Below are 17128 nucleotides of genomic sequence, written 5' to 3'. Positions count from 1 at the left end.
TGATAACTTTCTCATGTAATAAGTCGAGGAAAAATGTCTAAAGTTTTCATCCATAGGAAATTTGATATTATTATCTCTTGTAGGACCTTTTTCCACAAGTAAAGCTCTCATTTTTTCATCTAGATTATCCCAAATTCTTGGATTAAAAATGTCTAAAGGAAAACTTGGTTCTATACCCTTAAGTTCAATGTCTTCTTTATTACAAAGATGATCAAAATTTTCATTCTCAACATATTCATCTTCACCTAAGTACATGTGCATTAAAATCATTCTCAGTTCCTACCAATTCTTCCACATGATTTTGTTATTCAGATTCATTGACTAAATCATTATCAATTCCTACAAATTCTTCAACATGATTTTACTGCTCAGATTTGTTGACTAAATCTTCAGTTGAGTTATCAAGTGAACTATTTATTTTGTTTTGAAAAAATTTATCTAGAGCTCCTTTTTGAGATTGATTTAATTTTTCTCTTTGTCTTTTTCTTTTTCTTTTTTGACTTCCAGATGAGTGTTTCTTACTAAGCATTGTTACTTGAAAGTAGAAACAATACAAGAAAATCTAATACAATTTTAATACTTTAAAAAATAAATAAAGAACAATATAACTTGGAATTTGAGAAACTTCCCCGCGTGCCCAGCACTTTTCGAACTTTAAAAGCAGAATTAAAATCACATATCACAAAAGCAAACTTCAAAAGTGCACTTAAAATCACAAATCAGCGCGCCGAAGACTCTTCAGACTTTAAACCAAAAGCGGATGACTGAAAAAGTGGAAGCAGACTTCTTCAATTTCAAAAGCGGACGCGAAGTTGCTGAAAAAAGCGTGGAAGTGAACTTCTTCAATTTCAAAAGCAGACGTGAAGTTGCTGAAAAAAGTGTGGAAGCGAACTTTTTCAATTTCAGAAGCGGACGTGAAAAGATGAAGTGGGCGGACTTCAAGTCTGTTGATTCGCTGAAGTGGACTTGAAGTCTGCTTCAGCGGACTTCAAATTCGCTTGAGCTAAAGCGGACTTGAAGTTCAAGTCCGCTGAAAAATAAAGTCCGCTGAAGCGGACTTCAAGTCCGTCTTCTTAGGATTTGAAGTCCAGCACGCGGACTTCAAATCCTTCGGCCCTGAATTATGGGTCCCCTTGAATAATGGGCCCGGGGCAATCGCACTGATTGCCCCCCTTCAGGGCCGGGCCTGGTTGCTTACATTTCGTTATAAATTTCTGTATTAGAGTTACATTGATGCTTTACATTCTGTTCTATTGTTATTTTAGATAGTTTTATTTTCTGTTATCTATTACATGATGTTATTAATTTTTATTGTTGCTTTACCATAATTAATTTTTGCACTTTAAATATTGACTTTTAATTCCTGCCATTTAATTTCAACATTTTAATTTCAGTAAATTTAATTTTTTGTCATTTAATATTTGCCATTTAGATTCATGTCATTTAATTTCTGTTAATTAATTTGTAAATGGAGTTATGTGGCTAAATAAGTCTTGGACCAAGGTGAGGACAGTGCCCAATGCTATGAATAACCCAAGCAAGCTGAACTCCATTGCTTAGTTGAGATTTTGAAATTAGATTAAGAACTCTTACCAAAAATATTTGGATTTGGATTGGGATATATGCTTAACTCGAAACCCTCATGCCAAGTATGTTGGTTAGCCAAATTGAAAATACCGTTATACCATACCTAAGTTTAAGTGTAATATATTTGTATTTTGCTTTATGATTGTTGCTTAAATTAGATCTTCTCATGCCATGTATGGAAGATGCTAGAAATAGAACCATCATTATCCCAAAACGTAATTAATAGTAAAATTTTGTAATCTAATTTTCAAACCCGATGATATTATAATTTTATGTTTGCTTGGGGAATGAATGGATTGACATTGAAATTGTCTTTGTCTGAAGACATTTTATTTTCAGATTATTTAGCGACCAAAATATTTCGTCGTTAAATAAATTTGATTTGATTTAATTTTTTTTAATTATTTAGTGATGAGAATATTTTGTCGCTAAATAATTTTAATTTTAATTTAATTTTTTAAATTATTTAGTGATGAAAATATTTCGTTGCTAAATAAATTTAATTTAATTTAATTATTTAGAGACATGAATATTTTGTCTCTAAATAATTTTAATTTTAATTTAAATTTTTTAACTATTTAGCGACGGAATATTCTGTCACTAAATAAATTTAATTTTTAAATTATTTAGCGACAAAAATATTTTGTCACTAAATAATTTTAATTTTAATTTATTTTTTAATTATTTAGCAACGAAATATACCATCGCTAAATTTAAAAATTTAATAAAAAATATTAAAAATTATTTAATAACAGAATTTTTTGTCGCTAAAAAAATATTAAAACAACATCATTTTATAAATATTAAAATAACATTATTTCAAAGTTCAATTGGTTCAGTTAGTTCAGTTCTTCCAACCAAAAAATCGAATTGAAAATTAAACTTTTGAGAAAAATTAACTGAACTGACCAATTAGTCAGTTCAATTTGGTTAGTTCGAGTAAATCAAACTTTTGCTCTCTCCCTACCCACAATTAGTGTACTTTCTCAATACATTTATTAGTATACTCGTAGGAAATATGGCATGTGTACTAATAATAGAAAACACATTTGCTTTTGTAGCTAGCTTAGTTTATCAGTATATATGTATGTGTGGAACAAATATGGAAGATTTGGACAATGAAGATGTGGATGCAAGAGTCAAAGATTTGGGCAAAAAATGGGGAAATGATAGAAAGATAGATGTATTGAAAATTATCTTATCAGAGAGAGAGAGATGAGAATAAGAATATTGAGTGATAAATACACCACAATACGATAGATTTGTTGAACTTTAATTTAGTAAGGTTGTTGCTCGAATTTTGTCCATAGGCTTGGCATTATTACATCATATCACTCAATCACTATTATATTTTTAAGTTTTTATTTTTTTTCTGAAGATAGAGCAATTATCAATGTTGTCTTTTTGCACATTGCATTTTTACAAGTTTAGAGAGCTAATTAAGGTAATGAAAATCAATATTTTGAAATATGAATATTGGAATATATATTGAATAGAAAATGAAAGAGGATCATATATAGATCAATGTTAATGGTTGGATTGGGATTGGGATTGGGATTGGGATTGAGATTGATTAAGGGGAAAAACTCAATTATTTTTATTAAGCTTAACAGTTTATTAAGTAGAGCATTATACTACAAATCAACAATTAACAGTTTATTAAGTAGAGCATTAATTAAATATGGCACAACAAAGTAAAAAATTGAAAAAGAAAATTGTCAAACCAAGTAACAGAAGAGAAGAAGAACACAAACGTATAATGCCTCATTGACTACACTCTCACTCTGCAATTAAAACACAAAACAAAATACAATAAAAATTTTATATATTTTTTTGTTTATTTAGGTGAGAGGTTTATACTCGTCAGTGTACGAGTGCAATTGTAGTCCAAATTTAAATTTATACTTTCTGGATGAGTCTAGGTCGTCCACTGAGAGATTTATTTATGGCAAAAGAAAAAGAATGTCACACACGCACACGCATTTAGATGGATTGGTAACAAGATTTTTTTTATGATTTTTAGATAACAGATACTAGAAAATAAAGTAAGGTAGAAGTTGAAATAAATGCTTAATGTGAGGATATAAAATTGGATAGCACTTGAGTTAAGACAATTTCAGCACTAACCCGTTAATTCCCAAATTTTAGCAGATAAGGTTAGTAACATTAATTTAATTTCATATATGAAAGTTTGTTACTAAATGCAATTAGAGATGATGATAGTTCTAGTTTAAGCAATCCCCATACATGATATGCGGGATTTTATTTTAAGCAACTACCATAAATCCAATTACAATTAATATACAAAACAACTAAATTAATCATCCGAATTTGGGTATGATAGCGTTTCCAGTTCTAGTAACTCCCATGCGTGACATGAAATTTCTAAGTTAGGCTTACACTCCAATCCGAACCTAGTGATTTTCTAATAATTAAAACACACTCATACTGAAATTTAAATTAATGTTACTCATTTAAAGCGCAGTTTTCTTTGGGAATCATTGGCATTGGACACTGTCCTTACCTTAACCCAAGATTAGATTTAGCTACTCATTTCCATTTAAAAGTTAATTAACAAGAATTTAAATGGCGTAATTTAAATAACAAGAATTAAAATAGCAGAAACTAGCCGGCCATTTAGGCGGTGGATAATTAAAAGATAAGAATTAAAATTGTAGAAATTTAAAGGCAGAAATTAACCGGCCATTTAGGCGGTGGATAATAAAGTAACAATAAATGACATAAGAATTTAAAAGAAGAATGGAAGGAAGTAAGATTACAAGAGAAAATAAGAGAGAGAATAAGAGCAATTCTCTAAGAGAAACTTTAAGAACAAAACTAAACTTTAATTCAAGAAATAACCACCTCTTTCACAAATGCACCAAAGTGAGCTATTTATAACCCACAAGATGCAATACAAACCACACAATTATTCAACTAAACCTAATTATATCTAATGGGTACTCACAAAACATTCACCCAACTAATGGAAGAAAATTAGGTAAAAGACAAAAAAATACCAAAGACTTTAGGTGGTAGACTACTCATAAGAATACAAAAGACTTTAGGTGGTAAATCACTTATAAAAAAAATACAAAACAAAGAAAAGTCTTTTACAAATTGGGCTTTGTTGGGCCTTTGATTGGTCTTGGGCTTTTGGTTGGTCTTGGGCCTTTGGTTGGATTCCATTTGATAGTTGGGCCAAGTGCACTTGAAACATCATCTAGACTCTATAATTGGCCTTTGAATTTGAGCAATAAAAAATGGGTAATCCAATGTCTTCGATTATGCCCCTAATTAATTGTAGAAGCCAACTTCCTTGCTTCATCTTGAAATAATATGTAATACGAATAATTATTTACTTTAAGCATAAATATAAAGCCAAAATAGGGATATAATTCATTAGGATATAGGAAATATTGACCCTTATCACTCATCGATCGTTTATTCATTCTAGATCTCAGCTTTATATAGTAAAAATAGTGAGCCATTGTCTAATTATAGAATTGTCCATGCCGCTATTAACTAATCACATCTACTTCAGTAGATGAGCATGACACAATATTCTACCGTTTAGCTTTCCATGAAACCAAAGAGTTACCAAGGAAGACACAAAAACCAGTGGTGGACTTCCTTAAATCCATACAAGACCCCCAATCGGTAAGGGTGTGCATTCAGTTATAACCGAACCGAATCGCCCATTTTTGCCTAACCGAACCGAATCGACTTAATACACTAATCGAAATAACCAAAAACGAATTAACCGATTTAGATTTTAAACTAACCAAACCGAAAATTGAACTGAAAAAATAGCTCAAAAACCAAACCGAATTAACCGATTTGGATGTAAACTAACCGAACCAAAGATTAAACCGAAAAGTAATCCAAAAACAGAACCAAAAACACTAAAAACACCAAGATCATCAACAGCAAACAGTGACACTAAAAACCCATTAACAGAAAAAATACCTGATCAATACAAATATGAACTGCAAAACACCAACAACAAACACTAAAAACCAACAAAACAGAAAAAAAAACATTCATTGCTATTCACTTATATATCAAAACAATCACAGCAGAAAACAAAACAAATTAAACAATAACAGTAACAGAAAGCAGAAAGCACAGCTGCGCAAGAATCCCATTCACAGTGCATTAAAATAATTAACATCTCATTCATAGTGCATTAAAACAATTAACAGCAGAAAACACAGCTTTAACTATGACAATAACAATAGTGCATTCTGCACAAGAATCCAATACAATAGAAAAAATTAACAATTCAGTACAGAACAAGAGAAACAATGAACCAAATCACAACGAGTTAAACAAATCAAACGAATTAACCAACGAATTCACAAAAGTCAAAGCATCAATGAACCAAATCGTATTACCAACCAGATCGAACCACAGAACGATTAAGTTGCTGAAATCGTATTTCCTTCTCAAATTGAAGACGAGGATACCCGCAAGATCATTCACTCCTAAGTTGCCGAAAGCAACCAAATTGTTGATGTTGATGGTGAGGAGGGTGAAATGGCTTAGGGTTTGCTGTCGCGTTCGAAATGGTGGGGGGTGGGTGGGTTGGGTATTGGGTGGGGGAGAAGCCGACGGTAAAGGTGTTTGGGTCTGACGGCGGGGGCGAGGGCGAGGTAAGGGTTAGCGGGTAACCTAGGGCTAGGGTCAATGCTTCGAGCCTTCGACGATCGGGGGGCTGGGTGTTGGACTTGGGTAGTTGGGTGGGGAAGAAGCCGACGGTGAAGGGCTTGAAGGCGTTTCGGTCTGACGAGGTTAGGGTTAGCCGCTAAAGACCTAGGGCTAGGGTTGATGCTTCGAAGACGAGTGAAGGGGGTTGGGTGTTGGGTCGGGTGGGGGAGAAACTGATGACGAAGGCTTTCGGCTTCGACGGCAACGGCGATGTAAAGGTTGACCACGGCGACCGGGGGGGTCTGTGAGGCGGTCGGTCTCTCTCTCTTGGTTCGAGTGTGCTACCGGGCGTGATGCTCAAGGAAGAAGAAAGGCAAGGCAATGAATGTTGAATGGACCGACATAAGGCAGCAGCAACACGGGTCGGTCAGTTTGTATTCGGTTTTTTGGGTTTTTTTGCCCAAATAACCGGACTGAATCGAATATCCGAATTTTTGGCAAAACAGTAACCGAACCCGAACCACCCACTATAGATAACCGAACCAAACCGACCGAACCGGTTAGTTCGGTTTGGTTTAATCGGTTTAACCAATTTTATGCTCACCCCTACCAATCGGCATCAAAAAATGCTCAAAGCTGAAGGGAAGATAAAGCGAAGAAAATAAACCCTGACCTGGAGCATTTTTAAGATATTGAAGGAGATGATGTACTGCATCGAGATGAGGCTGCCTAGGTTGAGCAACAAACTAACTCAACTTATAAACAACAAAAGAAATATCCAGCCTGGAGATATTAAAATAAAGAAGTCTGGCGATGAGTCGCCTATATACTGATGGATCCCCAAGTAAATTCTCGTCAACTGAGTTCAATTTCAAATTGGGAATCATAGGTACAGAGTCTGGCTTGCAAGCCAAAAAACTGAATCCTCAAGTAATTGCAAAGTATACCGCCGTTGAGAAAAGAATATCCCCTTAGCAGATTGAGCAATCTCTAAACCAAGGAAATATCGTAAGCAACCAAGATCTTTGACTTTGAACTGTGTATTAAGAAACCCCTTTAGAGAATTAATAGCATCAATGTTAGGACCCGTGATGATTATGTCATTAACATAGACAAGAAGTGCCACAAAAGAAGAACTAGTCCCTTTAGTAAAAAGAGAATAATCTGACCTAGACTGGATAAAGCCATGCTAAATTAGAACATGAGAAAACTTAGAAAACCACTGCTTTGAGGCCTATTTTAAATTGTAGATGGACTTATGAAGCTTACAAACTAGCCTTTCCCCCTGTCGAGGAACACAATTTTGGGGCTTAAAACCAAGAGGAAGATCCATGTAGACTTCCTCAAAGAAGTCACCGTCAAGGAAATCATTGTTGACATCAAGTTGGATAAGGGACCAAGAATTGATGGCAGCAAGAGCAAGCAATACTTTCACTGTAACCAGCTTAGCAACGGGGAAAAAAGTATCCAAAAAATCTAACCCTTCTTACTGAGTATACCCTTTAGCTACCAAGCGGGCTTTGTACCGTTCTATAGAGCCATCCGAATGATATTTAACCTTATATACCCACTTGCACCCAATAGAATGTTTATCAAGAGGTAAGGTAATAACTGACCAAGTCTTAGTTTGCTGCATAGCCTCTAATTCTACAGCCATAGCATCTCTCCAATGAGAGTGTTGGACAACTTGATGGTAAAATTGAGGTTCAAAAGTGGAGGACATTGTGAAAAGGAAATGGTTGCATGAAGAAGAAAGCTAATCATCGGAAAGGGATTTATGTAAAAGACATAGAGGTTGGTCTGTAGAGAATAACTGATGATGCAACAAGTCGCAATGAAAATCCCTAAGATATGAAGGTAGTTAGATGGCCCTGGTTGACCGGCGAACAAGAATTGAAGGCACAACAATAGGGAGGGAAGGAGAAAAAACACCCACAAGCGAAATAGAAGATGAAAGTGCAGTAGGTTCAACATTGATAGGAAACAAATCAGATGCCAGCTTGGGCAGAACTAAATCAGGGAATGGATCTAGGTACCAAATTAGCAGAGGCAGTGATTCTATGAAAAGGAAACAAGTCCTTGTGAAAAACAACATCACGGGAAACAAAAAAAATATTGTTAACAATATCATATACCTTGTATCATTTCATGCTAGGGGGATATCCAAGAAAAACAAAAGCTGTGGCTCTAGGCTGAAATTTAGTGCGATGAGAGGATAAGGTTGAAGCAAAACACAAGCTACCAAACACTCGTAGGAAACCATAATCGACATTAGTATGGTAGAGCGCTTGATAAGGAGATTGATGATGTAAAATGGGTGCTGATATCCTATTAATCAGGTAAGTAGCAGTAAGAACACACTCCCCCCAGAATTTAATGGGTACCCAAGATTGAAAGAACAAGGCTCTAGCCACATTAAGAAGGTGCTGATGCTTATGTTCAACTACAAAGTCTTTCAACACATGAGAACTGATGAATAACCCCTTTAGATTCAAAATATTTCGTGAATAATAACTCAGGGGCATTGTCAGACCTAAAGCTCTTAATCTTTGTGTTAAACTGAGTTTCAACGAGGGAAAAGAACTTAGGTATAATGCTTATGGCATTTAATTTATGTCTCATGAGAAAAATCCAAGTATACCTTGTGCAATCATCAACTAATGTAAGTAAATATCTATATCCAGCATGAGTGGATGTATGATATGGGCCCCAAGTATCACAATGAATGAGGTCAAAAGTAGATTCAAACATATTGTTATTGAAACAAATGATAATCGTATTTGCTTAGCCAAATGACATACCAAACAAGGCACATTATTTGTATCTTTACAAACAGAAGGGAAATTTAAAGCATTACTCAGCTTATTCAACCTATCTAAAGATAAATGGCCAAGCCTTCTATGGAAAGTATCACGACTAACAACATGTCTTATTGTATCAACTGAATTACAAATCCTATCTATTGCCTTCTTTAAGGTACACAACAATCAACATCAAGTGCATATAGGCCTTCCACAAGCCTACCCTTGCCAATCATCTTCGAATGAAGTACATACTAAATAACACAGGTATGAGAGAAGAAACTAAGAGACATGGTGGAGTTGTTCTTAGTTAATGCACTGACAGACAGTAAATTAAACTGAAATTGTGGCACAAAGAGAACATTCTCAAGCACCAATTCAGAAGTGAGCCTCAGAGACCCAATAGAATAAACCAAGATTTGATTATGGTTAGGCAATGTAACATATACATTGTGAACAAGCCTTAGATGATTAGAAGAAGACTTACTAAAACATATGTGGCTTGTAGCACCAGAATCTATTATCCAATATATTATCCAATATCTAGAACATTGAATATAGGACTGATTGAGGTCGAAAAATAGATACCTAAAGATTTTTTAGGAATATCAGATTCAACAAGAACTTTAGTAGATGATAGATGAGAACTCAGCATACTCATCAACTGCTGGTACTACACAGGACTTAAGGATTGAACAAAATTTCCTCCAATGTCATTATCTTTTGGCTTATTAGAAAATGCCTCAAAGACTCGACTGACCACAGTAGATTGCATATTATTATTAAGCCCATTCCTTTGCTTAGATTTATATCCCGAAGGATAACCATGTAGTTTATAGCATTTATCTATAGTATATCCACTAAAACCACAATGTGTACAAATAGGTTTATATTTTTTCTGTACTTTTTCCTTGATTATTCTTGCTTTCTCCATGCCTAATAGAGAATGTCACCGGATTATTTCCTACCGTTATAATATTACGTTGATGTTCTTCTTGAGATATAAGGGCAAACACTTTGTTTATAGGGGGAATAGGATCCATAAGCAATAGTTGACCTCTAACTTGAGCATACGACTCATTTAGCCCCATTAAAAACAACATTACATACTCTATTTGATAATGATCCGCAAGGGATTTTATATCACCACAAGAGCACTTCCTACAAGAACATTTTGGCCTATAATTACAAAGCTCTTCCAAATTGTTTTCAGCTTAGTGTAATATGCACTTATAGTTAATTGTCCTTGAGTTAAGTTAAATTCATCAAATTATGTCTCAATTTAAAAATAAGAGGTCCATTACTTTGATGGAACCTTTCCTTAAGATCTAACCAAATCTTATGTGCAAATTCAGAAAATATCACACTAGCAGATATGTCTTTAGAAACTGAATTTAGCAACCAAGATATAATAACATTGTTATTTTGAATCCATGCGTTAAGGAGGATAGGATCATCACCTGGAGGTCGCGAAATAGTGCCATTAATAAAACTGAGTTTATTCTTTATCCATAGGGCAATGAGCATCGCCTGACTCCACAAAGCATAGTTCTCCCCTATCAATGGATGAAATACCAGGAGAAGGCTTGGACTGTCCAAATGTTGTAGATAATATGGACTAGATCCATCGTTAATGGCTGGAATACTCATCGACGACGAAGACAAATTCGGAGAAGTTATCACCATTGAAAGAATCAGATCTAAAAAAAATCTTTAAAGAAAAAGAATGATTGAAGAAAAGACACGTCAATCTACTAAGAAGATAGTCGGAATAGAAAGCCACGACGATCTCTAAACAAAGGAGACTCGCGGTGTAACACCCAGCCCTTTTCAAGGGCGTTAAATAACTTAAGAATTTCGGAATGTATTTTTTTTTCCAATATAAATCATTTCCCGATAATCCCGATCTACCTTATCAGAATACTAAAGTAATAATCAATAAGCTAAGACAGGTAATCATCATAAATGCGGAAGCTAAAATCGAAACCTGATATGGTACAGAATCGAAATCCACTTTAATCATAAAATAAGAATCCGTACCATTACATCTTCAAATACTTAATTACATGGAGACTCATCATCAAGAGATAACAACTAAGTACCTCAAATGATACAATCTAATGATACCTCATAAATACATTAAACCATAACGATTATACATGATAATAATATATCTTGAATCCTCATGAGGAAGCAAATATCGGGACAACTTGCCAAACCCATCGGCCACATCATCACGTGTCGTTACGTCTCAATCATCTCTTTGCCATGTCTGCAAGTCCTAACTGTAACGTTTGAATGTTCCAGGAACATAACCCGATTAGAAGATGAATCTTCTAATGAGGGTTTAAAAACATGATACGTGAATGCATGATACAAATACATGAACAAACATTTGCCCTAGTGTAACTTCCCAGACCCACAAGCCCGGCACGGAATCTTATGCAGAATCTTGGCACCTCTGGCAAGATAATCCTAACGTTATTCCATCAATTGCCCTTGGAGAATTACGGCTACACTTTTAGGATGACATCCCAATCCCATGCACAAATATCAATATGCCAATAATATCGTGCCATGCAACATCACGACTTTCCATGCCATATGACAAAATGATCATAGCATTCATAAATATCATGCATTTATATACAATCATATCATAAATATAAGTTCTTGAGATAAAACCACTCACCTTTAAAGATAAACTCGAATTTCTCGAAAAGCGTGCATCGCCTCGATATGTGTGACGACCTTGATTTTTGTGTCAACTCTCAAAAGTTGCACCAATCTATATTCCTCAAGCACAACAATCCTAAAAAATGATCTTTAACACAAAATATCTCAATATTCCAATTTCTTTCATTTTCTTCCATTTTTCCTTCTAAAAATCCGAATAAATACCCTCGGGATTATTTTCTCAAATCTATTTCCACAACAATTCATAGTAACCTATGAAATTCAAAAGAAAAATACTGAACTTACCCGGATGTTGCATTTTCACGTAAAACGAGGCTATTCAGTTTGAAAACCAAGACATCAGGACGACCAAATCTAGATATTTTTGCACAAGCCCTCATAAAATATTTTTCTCTTTTTTTCTAGATTTTTTTTCCAATTTTTCCAGCCTACCATGCGCCCACACGTGCTAGGGCGAGTGGTAGCACGTGAAGGCCAACGCATATCGGCCACGTGCCGATCGTCTTCTCCGGCGACAACTAGCCAAAAAATTCTGAAACCAATGCCAATCTATTCCTCTTTTCCATTCGATTAGTATGGTACCTCTTGAGTCTCGAAAGGAGCACGAGAAGGGCTCCAATTTGCCGGCCAAAGCCTCGGCCAGGCGTCTCGCATCCCAACTCCGGCCAACTTCGAAACACCATCAAACCACTTCCAAAATGCATGAAATTCTCCAAAAATGATCTACCTCTCATGGGAAACAAAAGCCCCTTATTTTGCTCACTCAATTCATTAAAAAATGGCCCCGATTTGGAGCTCCAATTCCTCCCATTTTCGGCCACCATGAACGCCTATTTATAGGCGAAATTGAGTGTCCAAATGACCTTGCTCGGCCAACCCAAGGCCCTTAGAGCATCTACCTCCCTCAGATGGCCCTGGAACGAGCTTTACCTGACCACAAAAAGTGATTTTCATGCACTCAACAATCCGATCGAACTTTCAGTCGATTTTTTTGCTTTTCTGGCTACCCAAGGCCCTTAGAGCATCTACCTCCCTCAGATGGCCCTGGAACGAGCTTTACCTGACCACAAAAAGTGATTTTCATGCACTCAACAATCCGATCGAACTTTCAGTCGATTTTTTTGCTTTTCTGGCTAACCTAGTTGCCGTTGTCGCCTCTTGCCTTTACAAAAGATGCTCCCTCGACCATCCCTCGCGCAACCTTGTTACCAAAATTGGCTGTGGGCGGCAGGAAAGATGCTGGTCGGTTTCCCATTGCTGCCATTTTTGAGTTTTTGCACTTTTGCTCCACTGATTTTGGTTTTCTCATTTTGGCCCTCTTTCACCAAGCCCCTCAACTTTTGATAATTGCCTATAAGTCCCTCAAGTCTTTAGCCTTTCATTTCTCCCTTGAAACTTTCAGAAAAATGTCATTTTGACCTCCTTCAGGTAACTTTAAAAAATTACACTTAGACCCAAATCCTCATTTTGGCCACAAATCCATTTGTTTCTTCCTGAAACCGCTGAAGAGTTGTTACTTATGAAAAATTGAAGCCCCCTCAAGCTTCCGTTGATTTCTTGAAAGTCGCCTTTAACAATTCGATTTTGTAGCCTAAATGACAGCTGCATTTTAGCAGTACCGAAAATCGTTCCGAATTTCATTTCTTTCTATGTCATAAATCATGCCTCGAAATACTCATCACGGCCATATCATTTTTCTTTGGCATCTCGGCTCTAGGGCACTCCCTGCAGTCGATTCGATTATTCATACGGTAAGAAATTACCTTTATACCCTCAATTTATCTTAAAATTCTTTTTTTGCCCTAAGATAAATTACTCTTGAGTCGTTTAGAATTTCTCGGGTATTACACGCGGACTCACAGCCGTCGGATGAGATCGCAAAACAGTGTTGAGGAACTCGCGGTGTTAGAAATTGACGGGAATCAAGCTAGAAATCAATGAAAAAGGCAGTAAATAGACAGAGTTAACGTACCTAGGGTTTCAAAAAAATTGCTCTGATACCATAACAGAAGAGAAGAAGAACACAAAAGTATAATGCCTCATCGATTGTTAATTCATTCTAGATCTCAGCCTTAAATAGTAAAAATAGTGAACCACTATCTAATTACAGAATTGTCCATGCCACTATCAACTAATCACAAAAATGCCACAAAAACTAATTAATAACAAAAACATTATAATATACAAATACAAAATCAAATATTGCTGTTACCAAAGAGGCAAAAGCCCCAATAAATTGCGATGGCAAGAACTTAGGATGCTTCAAGTTGTCACTACAAGAAATTAGGCTTGTTGTGATAAAATATTTTGTCACAATAATTATGAAAATTGTCACAACATACTTGTTGTGACGAAAATGTTTGTTATTATGTTAGTCACAATAAGCTTCTCTTAATAAGTATATTGTGATAAAATTGAGTTTTGTCACAATATTAATAATTTTATTGTGACAAATTATTTTGTTGTAAAAGAAATTTGTTTTGTCACAATAGGTACTAATTTAGTCATGATAAAATCAAATTTTAGATAAAAATTATATGTTTTATCGTGACAATGTATCTTGTGACAAAAAGTATTTTGCCACAGTTTAAATAGTGACAAAATTTATTTGACATAATTTTTAATGTGATAAAATTAATTTTGTCAATTATTTAATATTGTGACAAATATTTTTTTGATAAAATAGAAATAGTGACAAAATATTTTTGTTAATGACCCAATAGTGACAAAAATATTTGTGTCAGTAATTAGTATAGGTGACAATTTTTTTTCTGTAAGAAAATATTAATATTGATGAAATTATTTTTCATAAAATTAAAAAAAGTGGTAAAAATATTTTTGTCAAAATTATGAAAGGGTGACAAATATTTTTGTCATATTCTCAATGTCTCAATAGTGACAAAAATATTTTTGTCAATAATTTACACAAGTGACGAATTTCTTTAATAAGAAAATATTAATACTAATGAAATTATTTTATCATAAAATTGAAAAATATTTTGTCACAATTTAAATAGTGACAAAACTTATTTGATATAATTTTTAATGTGATAAAATTAATTTTGTCAATTATCTAATATTGTGACAAATATTTTTTGATAAAATAAAAATAGTGACAAAATAAATTTGTCACTATTTTTTGAAAATGTGATTTTTTTGGTCAAAATTTGAAGATATAAAATTATTGTTCAATAATCTAATTGTGACAAAAAAAAAATTCATTTATCATACTATAATAATAATAATAAGCAGTGACAAATTTTTTTCTTTACTTAAATTATTTTTAGTGATAAAAGTCATGTTGATGCAATTATTTTTAAGACATATCTTATTCATCCTTATATCAAATAAAAAATTAAAAAAAGGCTTGAAATATAATAAAGTCAACAATGCAAAATATAATAAATAAAATCAACAATATAAATAAAAAAATAATGCTCCAAAACAGTACTATTTTCACCAAATATCCTTGATCTTCATCAAACATCCTTGATTTTCACCAAACATAAAAATTAAATAAAGTTACTTAGCACCAAACATCCTTGAACTTCATCTACTTGTTGCTCCATAATTCCTCTTGTTGTTCCATAATTTCAATCTACCAAAAAGAAAATCATTAAAATAAATGAAATTTAAATGAATTTGAATTGAATAAAGTAATTAATTAATAATTAAATTATTTATTTACCTTCATGAAAAGAAGTAGATGTATTTACTTGACCATTTCGTTCACGTCTTTAAATCATCAATCAAAAATTTAACTTGATCATAAGATTCTAGTAAGCTGCTTATTTTGATATGTTGGTTTTGTATTTTCTCTCTTAATTTAGTATTTCACTTTTCAGAGTCAATCTTTTCTGTTTCTAAAAGAGCTTCTAGTTCCAATTCTCTATATTTATTTGATTTCACCCCATAACTAAGTCCACGAATATATCTAGATTTTGGCTTCAAAACCTTTTCAAGAATCTGGCGCCCAGTCATTTCAGTACCATCCTCCATTACTTTGACCCAAAGAGCATTCATTTGTTCTTACAAAAATAAAAATAGAAGTTAATTCAAGCATAAAAATTTATATAAATTAATAGTTAAAATAATATATAATTCAAAATTAATAAAATAAAGTTACTTACATAGTTTTCTTGACCTTGTGAGTGGGTCCAAGTACTATCACTTTTACGATATGTCTCAAAATGAAGCCTTACTTCAATAGGCTGATCAACTTTGTCTTCTTGATTTTCTTCTATATTTTCTTCTAAAATCTCTTCCAAATTTTTCTCAATAAGTTCTTATATTTAAAATTGGTAAAAAAAGAAGAAGATACATATCAAAATATTTTAAAAAAATATAAAGTACAAGGTAGTTGAGATAACTATACTTCAACTTATAACTGATTAAACATACCATTTCATACATGCGTTGGCATAAGACTTTGAACCTGATGTGCATGAAACTTACATCTTCACTCAATTACTTGTATTTGATACACTTTGAGCCTACAAATTTATACAATATATAATAATAAGAGAAAAAAAGTACTATGAACAATTAAATCACAGATGAAAAAATTCAAGAAAATTTATTTATTGTATCTAAACTTATGAGAAATAAAAGATTATCTTAAATTTTTCCTCTTCAAAATGAGTATATAAAGCTTTCCAATCATCCGATTCCATGTGATCAACAGGATTTTCACGTGCTTATTCCGGGGTAGCAAATTTCTTATAATGCATGTGGCATTGGTATTTGTAAATCTTAAAACGCCTAGCCATAATCTTATCCACTATTTTTTTTTATATGTGGATCACTCAAGTTTATATCAAACTCACTCTACAAATATTTAGTTCAAAATAAGTAATTTCTATATTATAAAACTTAATTAACATATAAAAATTCTTCTAAGAAAATAAAAAATTATAAATATATCTTACCTCGATTTTTTATAAAAGAGATTTATTAAGAGCATCTGTCATTTTTTTTCCAATAAAACACCCTTAATGGTGCCAACAATCGAGTGACAACTCCTATCTCCATTTTAAATATCTTTCAACAGGGCTTATTAGTAGATGCATTGATTTGTTAATAATAATTCATCCAATCTTTTTACTATCTTTCATCCGCTTTTTAAGCTCAAATCCTCTAGTTATTCCTCGACTTCTTTTCTTTGTATTACCATCTATAATTTAACGACATCGTACGAATATGGTGAGTTTATCAAACTAAATTAAAATTAAAATTAATAAAATAAAAATATTATCAATGGATAAATAATTAATTAGAAATTCAAAAAATATAAATAAATAACTAACCTTCACCAATTGTTGACTCAATTGTCACCGTGTCATTTAGAGAAATTGATGAACTCCCAATCTTATTCAAAGTGGATGGTGGAATAC

Source organism: Diospyros lotus, chromosome 8 (assembly GCF_014633365.1).
Source record: "Diospyros lotus cultivar Yz01 chromosome 8, ASM1463336v1, whole genome shotgun sequence".
Lineage (NCBI taxonomy): Eukaryota > Viridiplantae > Streptophyta > Magnoliopsida > Ericales > Ebenaceae > Diospyros > Diospyros lotus.
Note: the sequence above shows the minus strand (reverse complement) of the source record.